The sequence below is a fragment of the Haemaphysalis longicornis genome, unplaced genomic scaffold (assembly GCF_048455015.1).
Source record: "Haemaphysalis longicornis isolate Haplotype H1 unplaced genomic scaffold, Haemaphysalis longicornis Haplotype H1 scaffold_3, whole genome shotgun sequence".
In the NCBI taxonomy this organism is placed as follows: domain Eukaryota; kingdom Metazoa; phylum Arthropoda; class Arachnida; order Ixodida; family Ixodidae; genus Haemaphysalis; species Haemaphysalis longicornis.
In genome coordinates, this window is record NW_027526335.1 from 16,498,906 (window position 1) to 16,524,672 (window position 25,767).

Genomic DNA, 25,767 nt, shown 5'->3' on the forward strand with positions numbered 1-25,767 from the left:
CTTGGAATGGGGGCGACTTTGATGTTGGTACGTATGGTTGATGGGATCCGGGTAGGCGCGTTGGATGGTATAGGGATGGGGTAGCACAGTTTATCGAGAACCACGCAGCCTGATGGAGTTAGAGCTAGTCGATTTAGTTGGCTTGCTGGTTGGGCTTCGAGAGTTTCACTCAAGGTGTTATGGAGTTTAAATTTGAGAAGGTCGTCTGTAGAGGTAAACGCGGGCAGGTCCAGACCGAGCTTATACGATTTTCAAATTAGGGCATCTATTTTAGAGTGTTCCTTGGAGCGTACTTGGACGTATGGGGTGCCATAGGTGACGCGGCTTGAAGGCGGTGCTCGAACTATAAGGAAGGTGTCTTGTTCTTTAAGACCGCTCAGTTGGGGGCGGACCCGTCGGATCAAGTGCATCAATTGCATGACCATGGTGTCTAGTTGGGGTAGCAAGTCGGTACCTGAACCGTCTGCATGAAATGGTACTCCCAAAATGCGAGGTTATGTGACAGCAGGTGGTGGGCTGGATGCGATGCTGGTGGTTGGATCGGGTGTTGGGTTGAGTGGTCTACCTCGTGTGCGTGCCCGCAGGACCAGTAAAGCTGACTTGGTAGGGGCACACGCAAGGCCCGTCTTTCTAAGTACTCCGTCATGGAGTCTATGGCCTGTTGAAGTCGGTCGTACTCTTCTCCGGCTTATCCCATGTTCATCGAGATTGTAAGATAGATCATCGGCATAAAATGCGTAATGTTTATTCGGGGATGTCTGAAAGCTTCAGAGGCAGTTGAACCAGGGCAATATTAAATAGCAGAAGAAAACCAACGGAGCCTTGAGGCGTGCCTTTCGACGGTGTTGACAATGTGCCCGTTTGTATTGGACCCAGTCGAATTTTAGCGGTACGGCCTGACAGGAACGCTCGTACAAAGTGGTTCATCGCTTCTCCGCAGTAGGTGTCTCGGAGTCCTTGGTGGACCGTTTCGTGGGTGACGTTGTAGAAGGCGCCCTGAACGTTTAGAGTCAGGATGGTAGGGGGGATGGTTTTGCTGAGGTTATCTATTATTTGTTTATTCAAGTAATTACGCTCCCATCTGTCTACCTGGGTAGACAGATGGAGCGGAATCCGAACATTGTGTGAGGGTAAAGGTGTTCAAGATGTTCAAGATGTTCTGTCAAGATGTTCTGTCTTTTTGTTCTTCAAGATGTTCTTCAAGATGTTCTGTCAGTCTACGGTTCACCAGATGTTCAAAAAGCTTTCCAAGGCATGATTTAAGTGGGATCGGTCGAAAGTTTTCAATGCCAATTCGTTTATGAGGTTTAGGGATTCACGTTATGTCGGCGCGCATCCCCTGTGGCGGTAGGGCACCAGCTAACCAATGTTTGTTGAAAAGTGCCAAAATAGATTTCTGGGTGTCTTTTCTCAGTTTTCGTAGTAGCTTATGGGTAATTCTGGCCTTGCCTGGCGTGGTGTTACGGATCAGACGTGCAAGTGGCCCTGTAGATCTTGGGTTGTAAAAGGGGCGTCCTAGCTTGCGTTGGGTTCGCTTTGATACGGAGGGTGATTTTGTTGCCGCTGTTCTGTGCCGAATAGTTTCTTTTGTATAGGTTGCAATAATTGGTCCGGTGGGTATGGGTTATTATGCACCAAACGTTGGATCTGCTGTTGCGTCGAGTTCTTGGATGGTTTTGAGCCCAGTAGATGTCACAGTATTTTCCGCGTTCCTTTAGTGCTCAACGTGCCGCTTAGTTCGCTATAATATGTTGTCCATTTTTGCTTTTCCAGTGTTAGGGCACACTCGGTTGCCTCTTTAGTAATTCCAGTTATTTTTAGTTTTAGTTTTTCGTTGGTTTTTCGGGTTTTCTACCGTTTGACTATTCCTCTTCGTGCTGCCTATAGATGGTGGCGTGGTAGATAGAGAGTGGTCGCGTGAGCCCGCTCAGCGGGTCCATGTCCATGTAGGGTAAATAATTTTAAGTGCGGAGCCCCATAGGGGCCCAGCTTGTCATCGTAGCTGGGGTCACGGGGGTCACGGTATCGTGTCACCGGGTTCACGGTATCTAACCACCGTCACGCACCCAAACAGGTTTCGGAAAGATCACCGCTACCTCTGGTCGGGCTCGAACCTGGGTCTCTCGCATTACAAAGCCTATGTCTATCTCATTGAGCCCCAGACGCACACGTTACTTATACGCAAAGTGTTGGGGGTTCTCTTTGCGCTGTGCTGTTGCCATGGAGGCTGACGTTGCTGCGGCGCAAATAAGTACACAACAATACAACATAAGGAAAACATCATAAATTAACGCAATATGATCCCCCAAATTATACAAAAACTCAGACCAGTGTCTTTGCAGAGGCAGCTGCAGCACCTCTCTTGACTAATTTCGCTTTAAACGTTAGGCTTATACTGAAACTAGTCGAGAGAGGGCACCACAGTCTGTCTGGCGAGTCACTGTTCCGCACTTGGATAGTTTTCACGTTGGGTGGGACTGGATTAATTTCTTTGAGTTACATTTGCAACCGCTGTACGAAGAAGTATGCCCTATTAATTATATAATTTTACAGAGATGTTTATGGCTGGGGTGCAATGCCATCGTTGTGCGAATTCAGGAGTGTCTATGGCAATGTTCTGCAGAAAGCGCATGTAACTGCTATTTCATCAAAACTCCCCCCCCACCCCCCATCCCCAAATTACATGGCAATTTTACGGAATTGGCCCTAAGACGACTCTTTAATTAGGCCGAGTTTCACTAGCTTGTCATAGTTAGTTTGTGCCAGCGAGGTTGTAAACGTGACAGAATTCTCCGTGCTGTCAAACCACAGGCTTCCGCAAGAAAAGTATTGTTACAGAAAATGGCTGTATTTCTTACTTCATCAAAACTTCCTCCTAAAATTGTATGACAGTTGGCTGCTGAGACGACTTTATCATTACGCCGACTTTCATTGTTATCAAATATAGGGATTTCACAGTAAAGTTGTGTACGTTTGGGAATTTTCGTCTTTGGTCGATACATGGGTATCCTCGGAGGAAGTATTGTTGAAGAAATGGCCTGTAACTGTTGTTTTACTGTAACCATTCTGCAAAACGTATGTGATAGTTATGACGACTCTATCATTGCGGTGAGTTTCCAGTGAATTAGGTAGTGCAAGCATATGGGTACTTTGTCATCATTGATTACGGTCGGCCGTCACGTGGTTCACCGACCTCTGTGGGTAACCAATGGGAGACAGGGCAATGCCCAGGGTACAGTGGCCCTGGGCTTCCCGAAGTTTCACCGGCAAGCTAACCTCTGCTCACGCATCGGCCCGCGGGTTTAACAAGATCCTTTAAGCAGATACCACATCTATAATGAACTGGTGTGCGGATAATGGATTAGAATTAATAGACAAAACAACTAAACTTATTTGCTTCCATAACCCACATAAAAAATTGATCATCCTGTGCGAGTTTTTGTTCATGACTCTAACTGTATAAACTGCGCATGCGCCCCACTCCAGTTCCCAACGAATGTAAAATATTTAGGCATCATGTGTGATTATGATATTAAGTGCAACACTCATTTCACCGGTATTAGCAAAAGGCTTCGTTCCGTATATTGCATCCTGTATAACTCTAGACACCTGCTTCTGTTTTCTGTCCGAAAAGTCATTGCTCATGAACTTATCTTAGGTACAAAATTACCATTATTTTTTACTGCTCATTTACACGATGCACAAAATTGAATTCTATCTTAAAATCTATCCGTCAAAATGCTGCTTCCCCATAATAATAATTAATTTTCTTTTTTACAGTTGCCTTCATTTGATGCAAGTCTGAAACGAATGTCTACAAAACGTTTTTGGGGAAGTAATTTCTTTTTCCGTTGTCCCCTGTCATACCACTGAGACACCATAATACGTTAACTACCTAGAAGTGTTATGCCAGTTTTGGTCGTTATACAAGAAATTATTATGTTCGTAACCTAAATAAATATTTACCTACTGAATTGTATTCCCTCTCATCAAAGCGTGCACTCACAAACTGTACCTCAGAACCAACCATTCTTCCCTTTCGTAGTTTAGATTACTTTTGTTCGTTTAGATTAGTGTACGTCCTTATTTTTATGCTATAGCTTGTATTTGTTTCGCCTGTTTTGTGGCCTGCTTTTGTCTACTTTTGTCTTGTAGCCGGCTTTGTTTTGTAGCATGTTTACTCAAAGCTTGCTAACTGTACTTTTATCTTAATTACTTGTCGCTGACTGTCGAGTACAGCCCGAGGGCCCACCATGGTTTGGGCTGGCCAGTATTTTTATTTTAGATTCCTTCTCATAAACTAAAGGCTCATTATTATCATCATCATCACCACATACATCTGGCCTAGCACGCCAGGCAACGTAGCTCAGCTGACATCGCCAGTTTCATTAAAGATCGTGTTCTCTCTCTCTCTCTCTCTCTCTCTCTCTCTCTCTCTCTCTCTCTCTCTCTCTCTCTCTCTCTCTCTCTCTCTCTCTCTCTCTCTCTCTCTCTCTCTCTCTCTCTCTCTCTCTATCCATCCATCAATCCATCCATCCATCCCCTCTCTCTCTCTCGCTGTCTCTTTCTCGCTCTCGAAAATTTGTGGAATTCTTGTCTACTGCCAATAGATGACCTCTTGCGGGTGGAAAACGAAGTGCCATGTTTAAAGGATGAATATAATAAATACGTGTGCTTCTCTACGTGTTTAATGTGTGCCTTATACAGTTTCGCTGGCCATTCACTTCAAAGAGTAAAGTGGCTGCTAATTTTTCTTGTGTTTTGTAGCTCAAAAGAAAGAAAGAAAGCAACACTACAACAATATTTTAGAATTTCAAATGGGTACGGCTTCTGTATACGTTGTTTAATAACCTTAATATACAAAAGAACGAGACATGATAGTTACATCTGGATATTTGTTAAAGGCGAAACAAGATAGAAGTATTTGAACCAGGCTTATTAAGGATATTTGCCTTTTCAACTTCACATTCGTGACATAGCGCTTACAAATTTAGGTACTGAGTTTTACTTCCACCTTGCATTTGACAGATAATCCTCTGTGCTCTGCCTGGTTACAAACACCTGTTTCGGCAGCTACACATAGTGGAGGCATTACCCCGATAGTCATGCACATCGAATCTCTAATGGCAGCCAGATGCACTTTTACACCTCTACCGTCTTGATTTGGTCCCCACTAGGACATTTTTCTTGAGAAAGAAGCTCGTGGCACGCACTGAAATTATGCGCACCTCAAAAAAGACTTCAACCTCCCTCTACTAGAATTTTAACTGTATACAAGCGAACCACACAGGCTACGCGATATGGCTTAACCACCAGATGTGGCTCGATAAAAACTTTTCTGGGTTCATCGTGTTACTCGCATAGTCTAAACAGGATTAGTACGTGATGAGTGGTTTTTCCCGATCAGCGGGGATTCAGTATCATTTTCGACTCCTCTACTACGCATACGCAACTTTTGAAGGTAGATTCTACAGGCTAGGTGCACAGAGATGCCTCGTGCATTTTGATATACTGTGGACATTTTATATTATGGGCACGGATGTTAGCTAGTATTGCCTGTCGTCCATGCATAGCAAGTTATTTTGTATTGCTGCGTTCGGAAAATTTGCGTGTCAGCACGGTACATCTGTGAAACCTAGCGAGCATTGTTCAGTACTCTAACTACAGAGGCATATCGTTTCCAGTTAAATTCAGCGCTAAGTGTTCGCGTGGTAACCGCCTTTGGTACGGCTTTTAAAAAATGGCAACCTTAAGTGCTTGCGCCATTTTCCTTTAAGGTGTTTTGTTTCCATCCTTGTAAATTCAAAAATCGCAATGTGCTAGAGTGCATCAAGGACACAAAGGGAGCGATTCATGTTACTCAATCTGGGCGCACATCATCGAGCTTAAAGAATACAATCGCGATGAAGAAAATTTGAAGCTTCGTCCGTAGTTCTGCGTGGCTTGCAAACTGCTCACATTTGTCCTGTGAGACCTGGCATGCGGCGGCGATCAACGCTCGAAGTAAAAACGTGCGCTCACGAACGAGCTCCAGTTTCTGATGGAGCCCCGTACGTTGCCTGGTAACTGCGGTCCAAACGAAGGAAGGAGAGCTCATCTCGGCTCCGCCGTGCACTCAGCCTCTTTCTGGCGATCTCAAATAACAACTCTCGACGGGTTACTTTGGCCCGCCATTGCAACGCTAATATTGCCGCGCGCGCTTGTCCAAACTGGCCTCTGGGGTGTTGTGCCAAGAACCATTTGCGAAGTACCGATGGCCACCGCGGCGCACTTGCCGAAACCCTAGCCTCCCGGCAGTCATTACCGGCGGCAGTATGTGCTGGCCTTCGCTCTTTGACACATACTCTCCCTGTAGCCGCCCGCATGTTAATGCCGCAAGACGAACAGGCGTCATTTATCAGAAGAGGATCGACAGGAAAAGGGTACACCTATGCTGAAAGTAGGGTGCAAAGTGGAAACAACGTAAGGCACGAAGGGTCCTGAAGACATTTCTAAATGAACAGTGAGGTCTATTCTAACATTGCGAATTACCTACACACTAAACTTTTTTACACCCTTTTGGCCAAAAAGGGCGTAAAATAATTGAAAAAAGGGTGTTGGGAGGCCCTTACGCCCTTTTTCTTGAATCTCAACACCCTTTTTTGTAGCTTTCCACCCTTTTTGCGTGAAAAAAAGGGTGTTGACCAACCTCAACGCCCCTTTTTTTTTAAGGGTGTTGAAAGGGTGGGGAAAAGGTGTTCAGATCATCATTGATTGAGGTCATGCATGCAATATAATTTCAAAAAGACATCCCATTGTACCATCCACCCAACCTCGTCAAAAATGTTCAAAAGCAAAAAAAAAAAAAAAGCTGCCAAATTCAATAAAAAGCAGCGGCAGCACCGACGTTGAAACAGGAAAAATATCAGCCCTTGCTTATTACGACATCGACAGAATAACACTCCCCCTCCCACTTTTTGTTTCCTACAGCCTTGCACGGAGCACAGCACAGCCTTGAACTGTGACATCTGCATCATCATTCCGTCGTTCCCTGTTCCTCTCCTGCCCCACCAGCACAATCATAGCCATCTCTGACAACAGTCATTCTCGTCACTCAGTGGAGTTATAACGTACTAGCAATCACAATTTTATTCCATTCTTATTGTTAGCGACCGTAAATATTGTGTACAAATGCAATAAACAGACCACCTAGTTTCTCCTGCAGAAACAACGTTGGAGAACAAGGCAGATATCAAAAGAAAACAAAAGTTGGGGAGGTAGGGGCATGAAATCGGGCGCTAAATAAACAGACGCCAAATAATAATACGATTACTTACACTAGAACACTGCCAAATTTCATTTCGCAGTGTTATCTTACTATCTGCTGCTTTTTTTAACGTTCAAATCGAGCGCCAAAAGCTTCAGTTCGCGTTTTGTGTTTGTAAACTTTAAATATCTAAGCTTCTTTATTATAATACACACAATAAATAATAAACCTAAAGATTATGTTATATGCAGTAAAAGAGGCAATTATTTATTGTTGTCGTTTTAATTTGTTTACGCAACTCCCTGCCAACGGCCGATTCCCTGAGTACGGCGCGCGGCGGCGTGGCCGGATTCCGGAACAGATACCCCGTGACTCGTCTTTCATAGATTGTTTACGTGTTTACTGTGGTGTGCGATTAAACAAGCGCAGTTATTATGATTAATTGGGCACCTCGTCGTCTTCGGTTGTGTCTGTCGTGTTCGACTTCGCGATGAAGTATTTGAGAACAACTTTGCCACCTGAAGACGGCTAATTTCGTTGGCGCTTGCCTCTGAACGTCGCTCGCTCTTCTGCGTCGGCTCCTCTCGGTAAGCTGTCTCGTCACATTTGCCGCCTTTCTTGTCACTGGATGTCGTTTGTAGCTGTCATCGCCACTTTAAGGATTCGTTAACAGGAGCACGCGTGTGTGAATTGTTTAACTGAACTGGCGAGGTTGAACCTAGAGGGCTCGTCTCTAGAAAGGCGATGTGCGAAAGATTGTGGTGCTTGCATTGAGCGCTAAACGCACTGGCGCTCAGTAACGCCGTGGCGCTCAGTAACTCAGTAACGTTTCCCATTCCGCAGCACTATATTGAACAGCTTCAGAGTTCACCACTGCGAACCACTTCTTACGCGTAGTTTATCAGAACACGGGCGGCTACTCCTCTAAACTGTGCTGCGCAGCGTTTTCGGCTTCGTTGATCACCGCAGTCGTTTGTGCCGGGTTGGGAATTGCGAGGGAGAATCCTTTGCGAGCGAATGAGCGCGCCTCGCAAGCTTCGTTGCGTTTGCGGCGAGCCACCTCACCATGTGTACGGTGCCGCGGTACGCGGGCAGTGATTTTGGCTGAATGTTGTGTTGCCCGAGACGTAACATTCGTGCACCTAATCATTTCCATTCTTGCATGTGTGGTAATCATGTGTCATCCCATTTTAGACCTCTGGACGGTCTGAGCGCATCACGTCCCTCCATTCAACCGGACAAGAGCCACAAGCATTGTCAACAGTGTTTGGCCGCCAGAACGTAAGTTTTCAAACACAGTTTTGGTAGCACAGTGGGCTATCATACTTGAATATTGTTCGATCACTTGAATGTACAAGTTCTCGCCCCGTAACAATTATTGGTGTTTCATGCATAACCTAATATGTAGGTGCTAAATGGCAACCTTTATTGTTGATTTCGGAAAACTCAGTTTTCACCCAAAATCATAATGTGGGCGTAGCAGTTAATCACCATGTATACGAATTTCCTGGTGTTAGTCATGTTTACGGTGAAGCCATATTTCTTAGGTGGTGACACAAAAATGTTATTACCTTTGTAGTTTAGTCTTCGATAAAGCCTTACCAGTTCTGTTTTCAGCTATTTTTTGGATGTTTATCATGTGAATTGACAGTCCTTGCAGTCCACTTTTTCAAATAGTTAATGTAACTGCCTGTACCATTTAAAGAGGCCTGATTGGGGTTCTGAAGACTGCGATTTACGCACGCTAGTGCTGTACCGCCAATAAAGAAACATCCTTCACAAAGAAAAAGATTTGAAAGTGTAAAGTATCAGCTGCATTATTCTTAACTGGAACATGCTAATTGCAAGGCCTGGGGCTTTTCCTGAAAGCACTGTGGATGTTATGAGAGAGGAAAACCACTCAAACACATATGCTAAGGCTGTTGCTGCTCCAAGATGCGTGCAAGCATTGAGTCTTCTGAGCAATACATTACACCCTTTTTTTAAAGGAGCCATGAAGAGAAAATACAACTTCGTTTAATTTGAAAGAACTAGGATTCAGTATCTCACTCAGCTGCATTACAGCCACAAAAGACGTTTTTTTAACGAAAAAAAGCAAGAAGTATTTAAAAACTTTCAAATTTTGCGCCACAGTGACGTGTTATGAGCAAGAATGACGTCATACGGGCCAACAATAAAACACAATTTTCAGTGCGTTAACGGCACGTTAGCATTCAAGTGATGCAGTCAAACGGAACTAGAGGCCCCATTACAAACGTCCAGTCATGTGTAGTCGCGACAGGTCAGTTAGGCGGCCGCCAATCGCACAAACAAGGTTCCGTGACGTCATAGAAAAGTTGCGGGGAATTGGCTAGGGGGTCGCCACGGCTTCATACGTTTTCTTTCATATCTACGTTATTTGTTCGAAGATTGCTATGATATTGGTATCATTGTTATCGGGACTAAGCCGTCTTTTTAATAAACCCAACTTGTATTTTGTCTTCATGGCTCCTTTAAACAACCGACGTGCATGCTGAACGTACTCCTGATTGGGCGTGTGCCAGGCGCGTAGCCAGGAATTTTTTTCGGGGGGGGAGGGGGTGGAGGGGGGACGGGGAAATATGTAGCAAGGCATCTTGCGCGTTGTTTTGGAAACGAAGCTTGAAATAACTGACTTTAACATGCGATTTGTGTATGCTCAATGCTAACTGTAAAGCCCACCTTAAGGAGCTTAGATGGTGATGATCATGATGATCACCTAAATTGCCGTTCGCTGGTCTGTGGGCACAGCACGGGCGATTAATTCGTCCGCAGAGCAGGTGGTTAGGCGGACCCACGCTCGTGAGCGTGATCATGAATGCGCTCGTGAGTGACGCGCGGTCCCTGAAGTTCGTCTGGCGGAAGTGCAGGCCAACACTGGGTGTTTACTATCAAGATTCTCGTGTTTTAGATTTTCCTTTAGAAAAGGGACTATTAAGTTTTCTTGTCAGCTATGAAGTGCAGTCGAGCAGGATTTGAAGGTTATCGTGCCAGCACCGAGTGGCCAAGCGGGCCACCAGCCCACGGTTTCGTTTCGGAACCATGAAAATCGAGATTTCGCAATGGCCCGCACGACTGACTTGCCACCCTTTGGGTTTCAAGCTGTACATTCGTTGTTATCAAGCACAGACTTGGACTTGGTTGCCCTTTATCTACGCCGACGATAACGAAACTTGCACGGAATATTTGCTAAAGCTGGTGTTCTTTCTGCTTCGTTTGAAAGAGTAGCTTTCCCGCGACAACCATCGAATCGCAGTGGACTGTACATGCGGCGCATTCGTATATTATGGCGGTGAAGCTAGCAAACGTGCGTCTTCGTCCTTAAGTAATCGCCTTTTGTTATTTTTTGTGCTAGTAACGTGAGTAGTAAACTTGCGCTAAGCAGAACACCTTATTGCACTGCTGTTGAATGTTGAGCTTCTTGCACGTTTCTTAAATTTCATTATATTTCTATCTGTTAAATCGAAACAGACATGGCTTCAGTAAAATTCCGGTTAAGCAAATACAGAATGCTGATTCTAACCAAGAGGGAGGTCAAGGAAACAGTGGAATAGTGCCAAAAAAACAAAGCTCCGCAATAAGGAGAATTGTGTAGTTTTGTTGATGTGGAGGAAATACAACATGGGCAGAGCAATGCTTTTTATGCAGCAGAAATTATGGATCCGCAATAGTCAATGAAATGCGATGTCGGTAGAAAAATAAACATATCAAGGATTGATAGTTGACTGAACAAAATACAGCGACATGCTCTGTCATGTGATTATACTTTGTACCAGTGTAAAGACAAGGAATGACACGCTCCCGACCACATGTAAGCCTATATGAGGCTTTTCCTGCTGTTCTGCCATTCCCCGGCCGTGCTGTTCCGCCATTGAAACAGTGGGGCTGTTTTGATCGGCTCGCGGCAGGTTCCCGGCGCTTGTCGGTGTATCCGGCGCGAAATGCAGCCGGGCTGTATATATTGACAGGTACAGCATCTGGAGCAGGCGCAGGGATCAGACGTTGACATAGCCCTTGTTTTCAGCTTTATGTGAGCAAGAATGTCCTTAAAACTGCAGGTAACTTCAGGCGGTTTTTCAGGCTGCCTAAACTGCACCCCAGCCTTGGCATAAAACATTATGAAGAAGGGGGGGGGGGGAGCACCTGGACCCCCCCCCCCCCCCCCCCCCCCCCCGGCTACGCCCTTGGCGTGTGCTTATTCTTTCTTGCATCCACCACATTCGAGTCGTCACGTTGAATTGGGAATGCTGGAATCCAGCATATGCTGGCAAGATACGAGAGCTTGAACACAACCCACTTGCCCGCAATGAGTTTTCAAAGATCTCCACCACCTGAAGGTACTGAAGTGAGATGTAAGCATTGCCTGAAAACCATTCCAGATAAGGGTACGAAATCATAGTTATGGGCCTTTCTCGCCCATTTACGTGTTTTGAACAAAAAAAGTGCCATTTAAAGGTAACACGTCGTTCCCTGCCGATTTCTGATGCCTGATTAAGTTTGTGGGCATAAATGTAGCAGCTTTCTCACATGTATAACGTGTATGCGGGCTTGTTAGGAGTGAAGTAGGTAAAAATTGAAAGGTTTGATTGTAGTTGTGTATAGATTACCTACATTGTTTTCATTCCTAGAAAAGAAAAATTGAGGTAACCTGCCAATTGTTCTGCATTGCTGCATTTTATTATGCTTGTATGATTCGTAGAACCTGCAGGAGTTCAGCTGCTTGTTAAAGGAAAAATGAACAATGGTACAAAAAGAAGAGCATCTACTAAATAAAAATCTTCACAATCGCAGGATGCCAACGGTCCACCTACCAACTTGCGTCCTCCATTGTTTCTGCTGGCTGGAGCGGCGCATGGAGCATTTTTCAGCTTCTCGAAGTTTGTGATCAAGCGGTGCCCCAAGTGAAGGATGCCGCAGACGGATCTTCTGTTTTAATGCCACAATTTCATGTGCTGAGCACTTACTCGTAAGGCATTTTAAATATTCATCATCCCAGAGGGTATGTTACCTTCGTCTTGGGTGGAATGTGGCTGCAATAAGGTTATTTGTGACAGAAACAAGTGAACCACGTGGGGAGAGTTATTGAGGCCTTGTTGATTGCGCATGCTTCTGAAATAACGTTTTCATTCAGCTGAATACTTTCTAAATATTACAATTTGTGAACAAAATATGATAAAAGTCATGATTAGTTGTACTACAGTGCAGGAAAGAAATGCCAGCACATGTTTTAAGAGCCTCTTATATTTCAGGTCATTGGCTGGTGAGCAATAAAACAACTCAAAATTATTTAAAGTGAAATCAAATATTTGTTGTCACCAGTGCATGACCCGTAGTAAAAGCTATCTGGTCTCCCAATTTCAAATGAGACAGGAAATGCCAAAAAAATAAGGAAATAAACAAGACAGCTTGCTACAATAAACCAATTCAAAGAATTGCTCAATGTCCATAAAGTGGTTGCTTGCTACAATAAACCAATTCAAAGAATTGCTCAATGTCTATAAAGTGGTGATTCAGGCGGGTTAGTTCGGTGTTGATGAAATACAAGCAGGCACTCGCCTGGTCAAAAACAAGTAAAGACATTTTGGGGCCCCTACTGGTCCCTTGATCACAATGAAAGGGGGGTGAAAGGTCTCGATTATTTATAGGTTCGGTGGCGCAGAGTGCGCATGTGTATCTCGGGGAGATTACCCCGCGACCGGTTAATCGTGTTTTTAGTTGGTTGAATATGCACTGATTCTAAAAGTAGTCGTGTCGACAGGCGCTTCTCTGATGCGATTATGCTTGCGGAATCCCAATTGATGACGTGGTCAGTAGCCAGGTGATGATCCGCCAAGGCATTTCAGCTTACATTGCCCTTTTTGACATCGTTCTGGTGCTATTGAATTCTTCTTTTAAAAATTTCCAGTGAACTATGTAGGATGCATCGCTATCCTTGCATGGAATTTTGTAGGCAACTCCGGGGAATCTTGATTTTTCTAAAGGGTCCTTCACGTGTACCAGCTTCTGCTTAAGCCTGTTCGTTGGCACGTGTGCAGTTTTAACGCCATATGTGCCAAACACCCTTGCAAGAGCTTCACTGATGCCTTGCGTGTAGGGGACGGCAGAGCGTTTTTGCCTGTCTTCTTCAGGAACCCTTTCGGAGGAGGCAACTGAAGCCCGCAATTGTTGCGTCCTCACAAGCTTTGAAGGGTAGCCGTTACTGCGAAGGTCCTTCCTTACCACGGCTAGCTCTTGCTTGCGCAGACCAGGCTCAGAGCAGATTCGTGATGTGCGTGAGAAGAGTGCAGCGGCGACGGAGCGTTTTTGGCCTATAGGATGCGCAGAGTCGAACCCCAGGTATCTACCCGTGTGGGTCGGCTTTCGATACACAGTGGTTGTAAATCCTTTGGCCGACCGTCTCACAAGTACGTCGAGGAAGGCGATCTGTCCATTATTTTCCTGTTCCATGGTGAACTGGTTGCTTGGAACACAAGAGTTTAGATGCTCAATTAAAGGCATTACGTCTCGGCGGTGGATCACACAAAAACAGTCGTCTACGTAGCAGACAAAGATCTTGGGGCCGTCTTGTACGAGCATAGCGCAGAATTTTCTAGAGCCTCTAAGGCAATATTCGCACAGACTGCTGAAATGGAATCTCCCATCGCTGTTCCAAACCGCTGCTTGTAACATTATACGTTGAAAACAAAACGTGTTCTGCAGGCCAAATTCCAGGCAAAATTACGCGATCCGGAGTTGCAAGGATCTACTCGAGAACGATGCATCTCTGCCTTCACGTTCGCCAATTGAGACGCAAGACTTATATTGTCTCCTGGAATTTGGCCTGCAGAACACATATATTTTGTTTTTAACGGACCAGCGGTTTCGAACAGGGATGGGAGCTTCCGTTTCAGTAGTCTGTGCGAATATTGTCCTAGAGGCTCTAGAAAATTCTGCGCTATACTCGTACAAGACGGCCCCAAGATGTTTGTCTGCTACGTAGACGACTGTTTTTGTGTGATCCACCGCCGAGACGTAATGCCTTTATTTGAGCATCTAAACTCTTGTGTTCCAAGCATCCAGTTCACCATGGAACAGGAAAATAATGGACAGATCACCTTCTTCGACGTACTTGTGAGACGGTTGGCCAAAGGATTTACAACCAGTGTGTATCGAAAGCCGACCCACACGAGTAGATACCTGGGGTTTGACTCTGCGCATCCTATAGGCCAAAAACGCTCCGTCGCCACTGCACTCTTCTCACGCGCATCACGAATCTGCTCTGAGCCTGGTCTGCGCAAGCAAGAGCTAGCCGTGGTAAGGAAGGACCTTCGCAGCAATGGCTACCCTTCAAAGCTTGTGAGGACGCAACGATTGCGGGCTTCAGTTGCCTCCCCCGAAAGGGTTCCTGAAAAATACAGGCAAAACCGCGCTGCTGTCCTCTACACGCAAGGCATCAGTGAAGCTCTTGCAAGGGTGTCTGGCACATATGGCGTTAAAATTGCACACGTGCCAACGAACAGGCTTAATCAGAAGCTGTTACACGTGAAGGACCCTTTAGAAAAATCAACATTCCCCGGTGTTGCCTACAAAATTCCATGCAAGGATTGCGACGCATCCTACATAGGTGAAATCGAGAGCATGATGGAATCCCGTCTGGCCGGGAGGGTACATTAGGAACGAAAAAGAGACGCCGACCAGTCCAAAAAAAACGTACTGACGTTTGGGCTTCCAGCACCGAAGCCTTGTTCACAATAAATGCATCACCAGAAGTGGGTCGTTTAAGTGGGCTTCTATAATCGCTGCAAAGAGCGTGAGTAGATCGGGTTTAGATTTCCGTCGTTACGATTGACTGTGTTAGATGTGGTCTGAATGATTAGTGATTCCAGATGTAGCCGTGATGCTGTCACTTTTTCTGTAGCGACGATTCTTGCATTGTCCCAATCAATCTTGTGGTCATTCACGACGGCGTGTTCGGCTAAAGCATTGTTGCGGACGCTTTTATTCTTTACTTCACGTGCGTGCTGCTGCCGATGATTCTTATAATTTCCTGATTCCCCGATATACACGCCGCTGCAGTCTGCACAAGGTATCTCGTATACCACACCTGGGAAGCGCTCCTTGTGCAAGCGGTCCTTGACTCTCACGAGCTCATGGCGCATCTTTTTGGCTGGAACGTGGGCCACCTGCACGTCATATTCCCGTAGGATACGTGCCAAACATTTACTTGTTCCTGGAAGGTAATGCACAGGAGCTCGCTTCATCGGGGCAGGAGGCACGTCCAGTTGTCCCCGTCGTGTCAGTTGGCGTTCTGTTGTGTTTATAATGTGCCTCGGGTAACCGCAGCTAGCCAGGTCGTCCCGTACCTTTGCCGTGTCCACCGCCGCATCCTCGGGCTTCGAGCACGATCTTTTCACACGCTGCAGTAGTGTGCTAACAACAGCCGTCTTGCGGGAAGCGGGGTGCACGGAGTTGAAGTTCAGGTAGCGGTCTGTGTGCGTTTCCTTGCGGTACACGCTGAAACGTAGCCTCTGGCCCTGCCGAGACTCGAGGACGTCCAGGAAGGGAAGTTTGCCATCGGCCCCCTCTTCTGACGTGAACTGAATGGCACGTTCCATACTGTTGAGGTGGGCCAGCAAGCTGTTCGCCGCGTCTTTCTGAACGACGCCGAAACAATCGTCGATACAACGCAAGAACACTTTTGGTGGAGGGGCAAAGGAGGCTAGCGCGCGTGCTTCCAGCGCTTCCATGGTCAGGTTCGCCGCCGTGACCGAAATAGCGGCACCCATTGGAGTCTCCTGCCTTTGCTTGTAAAAATGGCCTATAAAGACGAAGTACGTATTGTTCAGGCAAAAATCTAGAAGCCTGCGTAGTTCTGGCTCATCCATCGGTGATCTCTTGGGCAACGTCTGATCAGCCTCGAGAGCAGCGGTGCATAGGTTGACAGCCAGGTCAATCGGAATGCTCGTGAAAAGGGACTTCACGTCGAAGGACCATCAAGTCGTCTTTCTCGATCACGGTGTTGCGAGTCTTCTCGACAAAATCGAAAGAATTACGAATGTGAGTGGTCCCTTTACCGACGAGCGGAGCCAGAACTTGGTTCCTGCACCAAGTTCTGGCGCCGCTCGTCGGTAAAGGGACCACTCACATTCGTAATTCTTTCGATTTTGTCGAGAAGACTCGCAACACCGTGATCGAGAAAGACGACTTGATGGTGTCCTTCGACGTGAAGTCCCTTTTCACGAGCATTCCGATTGACCTGGCTGTCAACCTATGCACCGCTGCTCTCAAGGCTGATCAGACGTTGCCCAAGAGATCACCGATGGATGTGCCAGAACTACGTAGGCTTATAGATTTTTGCCTCAACAATACGTACTTCGTCTTTATAGGCCATTTTTACAAGCAAAGGCAGGAGACTCCAATGGGTGCCGCTATTTCGGTCACGGCGGCGAACCTGACTATGGAAGCGCTGGAAGCACGCGCGCTAGCCTCCTTTGCCCCTCAACCAAAAGTGTTCTTGCGTTATGTCGACATTTGTTTCGGCGTCGTTCAGAAAGACGCGGCGAACAGCTTGCTGGCCCACTTCAACAGTATGGAACGTGCCATTCAGTTCACGTCAGAAGAGGGGGCCGATGGCAAACTTCCCTTCCTGGACTTCCTCGTGTCTCGGCAGGGGCAGAGGCTACGTTTCAGCGTGTACCGCAAGGAAACGCACACAGGCCGCTACCTGAACTTCAACTCCGTGCACCCCGCTTCCCGCAAGACGGCTGTTGTTAGCACGCTACTGCAGCGTGCGAAAAGATTGTGCTCGAAGCCCGAGGATGCGGCGGTGGACACGGCAAAGGTACGGGACGACCTGGCTAGCTGCGGTTACCCTAGGCACTTTAAAAACGCAACGGAACGCCAACTGACCCGACGGGGACAACTGGACGTGCCTCCTGCCCCGATGAAGCGAGCTCCTGTGCCCTACCTTCCAGGAACAAGTGAATGTTTGGCACGTATCCTACGGGAATATGACGTGCAGGTGGCCCACGTTCCAGCCAAAAAGATGCGCCATGAGCTCGTGAGAGTCGAGGACCGCTTGCCCAAGGAGCGCTTCCCCGGTGTGGTATACGAGATACCTTGTGCAGACTGCAGTGGCGTGTATATCGGGGAATCAGGAAATTATAAGAATTGTCTGCAGCAGTACGCACGTGACGTAAAGAATAAAAGCGTCCGCAACAATGCTTTAGCCGAACACGCCGTCGTGAATGACCACAAGATTGATTGGGACAATGCAAGAATCGTCGCTACAGAAAAAGTGACAGCATCACGGCTACATCTGGAATCACTAATCATTCAGACCACATCTAACACAGTCAATCGTAACGACGGAAATCTAAACCCGATCTACGCACGCTCTTTGCAGCGATTATTTAAGCCCACTTAAACGACCCACTTCTGGTGATGCATTTATTGTGAACAAGGCTTCCGTGCTGGAAGCCCAAACGTCAGTACGTTTTGTTTGGACTGGTCGGCGTCTCTTTTTCGTTCCTAATCCTACATAGGTGAAACTGGAAATTTTTAAAAGAATTCAATAGCACCAGAACGATGTCAAAAAAGGCAATGCAAGTTGAATTGCCTCGGTGGATCATCACCTGGCTACTGACCACTCCATCGATTAGGATTCCGCAAGCATAATCGCATCAGAGAAGCGCCTGTCAACACGACTACTTTTAGGATCAGAGCATATTCAACCAACTAAAAACACGATTAACCGGTAGCGGTGTAATCTCCCCGAGATATACATGCGCAATCTGCGCCACCGAACCTATAGATAGTCGCGACCTTTCACCCCCTCTTCATTGTGAACAAGGGGCCAGTAGGGGCCCCAAGGCGTCTTTATTTATTTGTTTTTGACCAGGCGAGTGCCTGCTTGTATTTCATCAATGAATCACCCTCCCATGACGACTTTTCGTCGAACCTTGGACTCTGTTAGGTGTCAGTGGGTTTACACAGCCAACTTGTGGGGACGCACATAAGCTCTTAACAAATGAGCTGCGTAGTGGCTATGCACTAGCCATGGTTTTTATTAGTTGCCTTGATGTATATGATCTTCTGTCGCAGTGTTTTAGGTAGCTCACTCGCACATTATTCCTTTGTTTTTGGACATTGTGGAGTGTCCAATGTATATTCGTTCTATTTCTGATTTTTATTGCAACTGTAAATATGTCAGGAGTCCCGTACTGTGTGCATGAAGGCAGCCTAAATAAAAAAATTGGCTGCCTTGTCTTTGCTTAGAGGGGCCATGCAGACAATACACAAGTTTGATTCATTCGACAGATTGCCTCGTTAGAATCATACTGACACCATTTTTAGCTGCACTTCACTCGAATAAGCTATATAATTAGGAAAAAGGGAATGGCCATGCGACCCACTAACTCATTTCCCACAGCAGTACCTATGATGTCATATGTCCCCAGCTGTGCGATTGGCTGAGGCCGGCAAAAGCAAACGCAAATTGGGCAGGCCTTATAAGCATGCCGAATGAGCTATTTGCGCTTAAATGTAATGCATATTCCTTTTACAGCAGTAAAAATGGGGCAGTAAACAATGAAAGTTACGAAAATACGCGTACACATACAAGTACCGATGCGCACTGCTGTTGGTACGGCGTGCACTATGCTTGTTTTAGCTGCACAGCACTCCGCCGCTTTGGAGTTGGCTTGCACGGCCCTGGCCGATTGGCATAGGCGATGTTGTCTTACGTGACCCTGTTTGTCGAGGATACCTCATGTTTCACAAAACCATTACTTTCTACAGTAACGAAAACAAGCCAGGTGCAGACGCGGTCAAAAACAAAGCAATGGCAAACAACGGTTTGTGGATGAGTATGGTAGCTCCACCTGGGAGGACTGATGGCTAGCAAGGCTGCAGACCCGAGTGACGCAGTAGTTTGTTTGATTACATGCACTTATGGCTTCATTGCTGACATCCCAAAAACACACGATATGGTGGGAGAATCAGACTTTTAACCTAAATTAATTTCTCAGTGAATGCAGCATCATTTGCTGAAGCGGTGGGGCACTATAAAACAGGAAATATTTCGAACGAAGCGAACTTCTATGTTGTCCGAATGGCCCCTTTAATGCACTGTATTGTATTTTTGGTTCCTGTAGTGATGTCACCATGAAGGAACCGCAGTAGACAAAGTTAATGTTAGCGCTTTACCATGCATTTTTTTTTTGTTTGATGGAAACAAATATAATACTCTAACCAAGGACTTTATCCGAAGCGTTCCCAACGTTTCGGAACCTACTTGGCTCCTTCATTAGAACTGTCTATGTTTGACCAAGAGCCATAGTTCTACATATAAACAATTTTTTTGTTTGCTGCAGCGGATCAGAGGCTAGGGCACAAATAGAGGGTAGAACAGCAAGATATCTGTTCATCTTTCGCCGGCTTGCTTTGGTGTGACAACTGTATCTAGTTGTCAATTCCAATTTGTTGTGGTCAGTTTTTCTCAACTAAATTGTAGCTTTTTTAAAGATTATGGAAGGTTTTGTGGGCCTAAAGGGTTGCCGCATTGCATGTTTGGCCTATGTAGCGTTGAAAGCGGATATTTTGCTTCAAAGTGGAATGTTGGCCTAGCATCATGGTCCTGTGGTTGCTGCTCACTTTCATTCATGCCATTATTTTTTATATTATCACTTGAAATTAAAAGTTAACCAATCTGCTGTCATTTTAATTTTGTAACCTGCTTTATACTTTCTTTTTTTTCAACTGTCTGTAAGGAGTGACAATTCGTCTTTTTATGATACCAAGGCATCGAACTGTGCTAGTTGGTACATGTTTGAATGGATGAAAAACCAGTGGAAAACACAGGGTACGGAAGAGAACGACGTGATAAGCTTGTCCTGTTGTTCTCTTTTAACTGTGTCCTGTGTTTACCGCTGGTTTTTCATCCATTCAATTTTCATGAATTTGTTGAACAGTGATTAGTTTAAGTGCTCAAGCAATTTTTGGCTTGAAGGTTCCCTGTAGCATTTATATAAGTGCTCTCTGCTCTTTTTTTACCCAAGACCCCATTACCAGCCTTAATGAGATTGTCTTTTGTAGACATGAAGTTGAAATAAATATTTGTTTGCATTGCTTTGCATATTTTGAAAGAATTGCTTGCTCACTTTCTTTCAACCCTGTTTCTTAATCCTGCTTAAAGCATTTTTCCATGTTTATTTTTTTTCAGAACCAGGAAGGGTGCTCATCCTCGGTTCTTGCTGAAGCACCAGTATCTGTACTTCACACGTGAGCTTTGAACACACAGTAATTATGGTATGAAACATTTTACCAGTATTAGCTTGCTTTGTAGATGTCAAAGCTCTCGACAGTGTAGTACATTGTCTGGTGTAGTGCACAATCTCTCTATAACAGCACCCGCTGGGTGCTGTTGTAGAGAATAATTTTGTGGCTATAATACTTGAGATTATTTTAAAATGTACATCAAATACTAGTAAGAATAGCTCTCTAAATTGGTGGCCATTTTCCTGGTGGAGGCAGAAAGTGAAAATGCCCATGTGTGGAGATTTAAGTCCACAATAAATATCCCAAAGTTGCCAAAGCTAATCCAGAGCCCTCCTCGTGGTGCACTTAATATCCCATGTGCAGCTTTGTGTAAAAACAGCCAGAAATGTATGATCAATTTAAATTGATTTTAATGTTTCTAAATGCAAGTATTCTAAGTTTAAGCTGCCTTATTTAGTAAAATATTTTCTAACAATTGCATAGCTACCAAAGGTTTACAGAAAAGCTTTCATTGGTTATGCACCTTCTCAGCGAAACAAAAATGTCATTAAGAAAAGCAGAAAAAACCTAAATATGGCAAGTAGCAACAGTAAAGCTGCTAATAAAAAAGATGCTAAACGTTTTATTGATAATATTGCTGATTTTACTTCTAGTCAACTCTTAAAAGGGCTATAGACAGGTTTGATGGTTCCCATGACGCACCTCGTAATACTAGACGAAACTAATGGGCACTGGCTGTTGGCTTTTCATTTGCAACATCGAAAAATGACCCCACATCCACCAGCAGGGACATAATGCAAGGCACCATGCACAAGCTAGACTCATGATAAAATACTGCTATAACAACAATGTCCACATTTCAACCAGGGAACTCATATGCGTTGTTCTGTGATGTTTACAGTTCTTGGTATTGCTATGTGGGGTCATTTTTCATGAAGCAAAAAGAATAATGTAAAATAAAATAAGTGGCAGTGGGGACCCAACTTTTATGGGTAGAATAAAGCCACAGTACGTAGGGAAGTATACATATTGTATTTGGTCTGCCTTAATATTGAGCTTTTCTGCTCAGCTCAAGAATAAGGCACTAAACATTGCGAGTAGCTACCGTGATTGGAAGTTTGATGAAATGCTGAGAAGCCAAGGGTTTTAAGGTTCGAAGAACTTTTGTGCAGTTGATTTGTTGCACGCCTTCTTGCTTTCACTGCATAACACGTTTATGCTGTGCAGTGAAGCTCGAAGGATGTGCGCTGCAGTTTAGCAAAATGAACATAAAATTGAATTTTTAACACCGTTTCGAATAATCAACATCCTCTAATGATACAACTTCTGTACTGCGATTTGGCTGTAATATTAGACTTTATAAATGGATGTTTCAAAAATCGGTGGGTCAGAAAGTTCAAGTAAATTATCAGCTGACATTGAGCTTTAATGGAATGTCTCATAGAACGGAGCTTGGAAAGCACGAATGTTTCATACCGTAATTGTGTGTCATACTGTGCCATATGTGGCTGCACACCTGCAGCGCCATTTGTGAACCGAGGATGATGCACCCTTTTTGTACCCCTTTAGGTGGGTGCTTTTGCAGGAAAAGCTCCTACCTATGATATTTTGGGCAGAAAAGGGTGCTCCTGCGGCGAAAGAATCCAAGCACCCTAAAGGGTGTGCTTGGATTCTGGCGGTACTTGTCCGTGCTAAGCGCATGATATGGTTTGGACATTCCAAGCTCTAGCCCGCCGAACGCAAAGTAATGCCTTGACTCCAACGCGAGTGCTTTTAATAACAACTTTGATGACACCACTGTTGAGAATCGGTTGAAACGGAGCAGGCGACGCACGTCGGTGTTATATTTTTCTTCGGCGTGCGGCCGCAGTGGCACGAGCCGTGCGATCAGCCATGTTCGTGGCTATTTCAGTGTTGCCAAACGAAGAAATTGACAGCTAAACTTTTCAATGAATACCGGCTATAGGATGGGTCAAAGATAAATGTTCTTTATAGTTCAGACTGCTGTGTCCACCTCATTGCATTCGGAGGGAAGGAAGTTCATAATTGCTTGTATCTTAATATTTGGTATGTGCTTGGCTGTAAAGTTTTAAGAGAAGTTGCCAAAATGTTTATTAATAGACACCTCAATCATAGTTTATGGTTGTGAATTAGTTTTAGTCTCAGGATTCATGCGCAGAATTTTGCAAACATTCTTGTTTCTTTTTTTGTGTTGCAACATTTACTGTCGATTGTAAAAGTTTGTTCGGAAAACGTGGTTTCATTCGGCTTGAGTCTCAAGATTTTTGACACAATAGAAATTGTGCAATTTATGGTCAATAGAACTTATAAATGTGGTTGTCTGCCTTTTAAAAAAGTTGTGACGACAAATACCAATACAAGTTCTCTACGGGTGCACATCACATGGGATATTGTTTTTGGAAGCTACCACCAGAAAACATGATTGCAATTGTAGTGGGGGTCCAGTTCTGTCTAGTTGTATCACTTGAATGCTAATGTGTAGTGAGCACACTGATAACGGTTTTCAGTGGTCCCTCTAGTGCACCAATGTTGTGATCGTCACGTGCATGAAATTGGGAAGTTCTATTATTTCTTCTTTTTTGGTTCAGACTACTACGTTTTTTTTGTGTGTCATGTCAAGTTAACCGATATTTCAAGATATCCGAGTTTGATGCCACGAGGGATCACTGTATATATAACTTAAAATTGTGCCATTAGTCATAAATTGTTGCATTTCATTTACTTACAGAGCCTCCAGACATACACCTGTCGCCATGAATTGCATTAGGACACCATGGTGATAGGTCGCAAGCCTCCAAGGCTATGGTGATGACATGCGCAACACCATGGTACTGCGCATGCCATCACCTTTAAAAAACGGTGTGAGGATGCTCAACACCCTTTATTTAGGGTGTTGAGCGTCCTCACCCCCTTTAAGGGTGTTGAGCATCCTCAACACCTTTTTTTTGTTCTTACACCCTTTTTTCGTCCGTACACCCTTTTTTGGCGAAAACACCTTTTAAAGGTGTTAGCCATGGGACAAGGTTTTTACACCCTTTTCGGCCAAAAAGGGTGTAAAAAAGTTTAGTGTGTAGCAGAATAAAATGCACCATGCGGGCGCCATGTCCTAAGTTTCGCTGTCTAATTTTCACTCATTTTACAGAGAAAAGTGCGTTTAAAAGTCCAGATTTCCTCGCGCTACCCACGTCGCGGACCTGCTGACGTCAACCTGCTAACATGTCAGTCAGGCTTAACCTAGTGATTTTCCACCACGTTTAGCATGTATGACCACACCTGTGCACGGTGAAAAAAAAAGGTCATCATTAACCATTAAAGGAGTGAGTGAAAACTGGATCTTTGAAATCTGAGAAGGCATAAGAACACATTCAAATCCAGCGTGGCGTCATTACGGTATTTTGTGCGGCGTCGGCGAACGGTGCAGGTTGTTTTCTCTGTTGCCCTCGCTACATAAAGAAAATTATATATACTCACTTTAAATGATCAGAAAATGAATAACACTTATTACACTTTCCACAGCAGCCGCAAATAAGATGATTGATTGTGTTCACTGTATTCTTAAGACGAGTACTCTTGTGTGAACGGTGAATTCAACCGAAATGAAAACCTCGCAGGCCATAGTGCTTGTAAGGGTTGTTCATGAGGGTTTATAAAGACCCGTTGTTTCGAAACAGGCTAAAAAAGCAAAAATTTTAAGCCTCAGTCAATTGTCGTTTGCTTCAGTTAGCAGATTATCCGAACATAATTCTTTGAAAATTGGAGTGCCGAGTTACGCGGATGCAAGCAGCATAAGAACGCGGCCAAGCAATTGTAAGGATATCTTGTTGTTGTTTACAATACCTTTTTAAACTAGCGCACTTTTGAGACTTACTTCATACTTTTTTGACTTCGAGTCTAAATAACGAGAAAAGTTGTGTAACGTCCAGCGTACCAACGTAGCCTCAGGCAAGACATTGACGTTACGTATGGCAGAATCACGCAGAGATTGCTTCGTAAATGTTTGCTTAATTGTTATAGCTTAAGTTACAAAAAGCGAATAGTAAAAAAAATGCAATACGAATATTATGGTACAGTAATTTTTAGCGCAAGCTGTAACGTGGACATTGACATTATTTAGTACACAGTCTCCTTCGGTACGCGTGAGATTCTGGGCAGCGACTGGGAAAACGCCGCCTTCTTGCTTTTCTTGCTTCCCAGGACAAAGAAAGCCTTTGGCCACCGCCTGTCACCCCTTAATATTACCAGGCGAGTCTAACGATGACAATTAAGACAGCGAGTGTAACTGTCATGCACATCAGGGTGCAGTGTAGCTCCGCGATCGATGAGGCGACAGCTGGGTTCCGGACTGTTTCATGCGGCGTCTCCTAGCATGAAGATGCATACTAATGCTACTTCAATGACATGTATAATCTGATTCAGCCTAAGGACGTCTTCGTTGTAGTGTTGATTTCTTCATCATTTTAACATGAGGGCTAACAAAAGCCCTTTGTGTCTTGCTGACTCTTCTCGCTTACACCGGCCGACGCCAGTGATGTTGCAAAGGTTGATACGCCTCTTAGTTATAACTTTTTGAAGTGCGTTTTATTGGCGAAGTTACAAACAGCACAAACCTGAATTGTAGTTGTGAAGTCGTGATTGCTAAGTCCTTTCAAGTAGACATCGGCATCAATTGACATTCGAAGGTAGCGTCGTTCTATTCACACGGGCGCTAAAAAGCTACAGTAATGAGTATTCGCCCGGAGTTCCGGAAAGTTTCTCGAATAAGTAAGCTTTTAAGCCTCGAATATAAATTGGTCGTCGCGGAGCGACAGCCAAAGGAGTCACACCGCGACGCTCAGAGTGGGCCACCCAGAGTGGAAAGCACTCTTCTTCCGGAGAGAAGAGTTCACCCGTCGTGGGCGAGCCGAGAGCGAGGCAGAGGGAGTCTTCACCGTGTTTGCATGCTGAATGACTCCCGCTGGCCGGTCAATGCGAGCGATCACGGCGCCCGAAGGCGAGGGAAGAGGACGGCCGGTCTCATTCCGGGCATCGCAGTGCGGTTAACTCATTTCGAGACCCGCCAACGAAAACAGATGCCTCTCTCGGCCGGCCGAGGGAGCGAGCCGCTTCAGTTAACTCCAAATTGGACGCCGTAACTCTGCGCACTTTTCGCCCGTCCCCCAGGGTATGCCCGGGGATTGAGTTTGTTGCTACAGGGCTCGTGCCTTATATGCCGCTCGGGGAGCTCT

General features: G+C 45.1%; 1 protein-coding gene and 1 long non-coding RNA gene across 3 annotated transcripts in view; one reads left to right on the forward strand and one right to left on the reverse strand.

Moving 5' to 3' along the window:
• Positions 1–25,767, reverse strand: part of LOC144174031 (cell adhesion molecule Dscam1-like) — a 233,129-nt gene that overhangs the window by 140,522 nt on the left and 66,840 nt on the right. The window lies entirely within an intron of this gene.
• LOC144174030 (uncharacterized) lies at positions 7,638–21,185 on the forward strand. 2 transcript variants are annotated; one of them, XR_013323421.1, is made up of 4 exons: positions 7,638–7,833; positions 8,441–8,527; positions 12,056–12,230; positions 20,466–21,185. It is a non-coding gene; the product is annotated as an uncharacterized LOC144174030 (long non-coding RNA). The 2 variants fall into 2 exon arrangements; XR_013323420.1 differs by lacking the exon at positions 20,466–21,185 and having other exon boundaries at positions 12,056–13,250.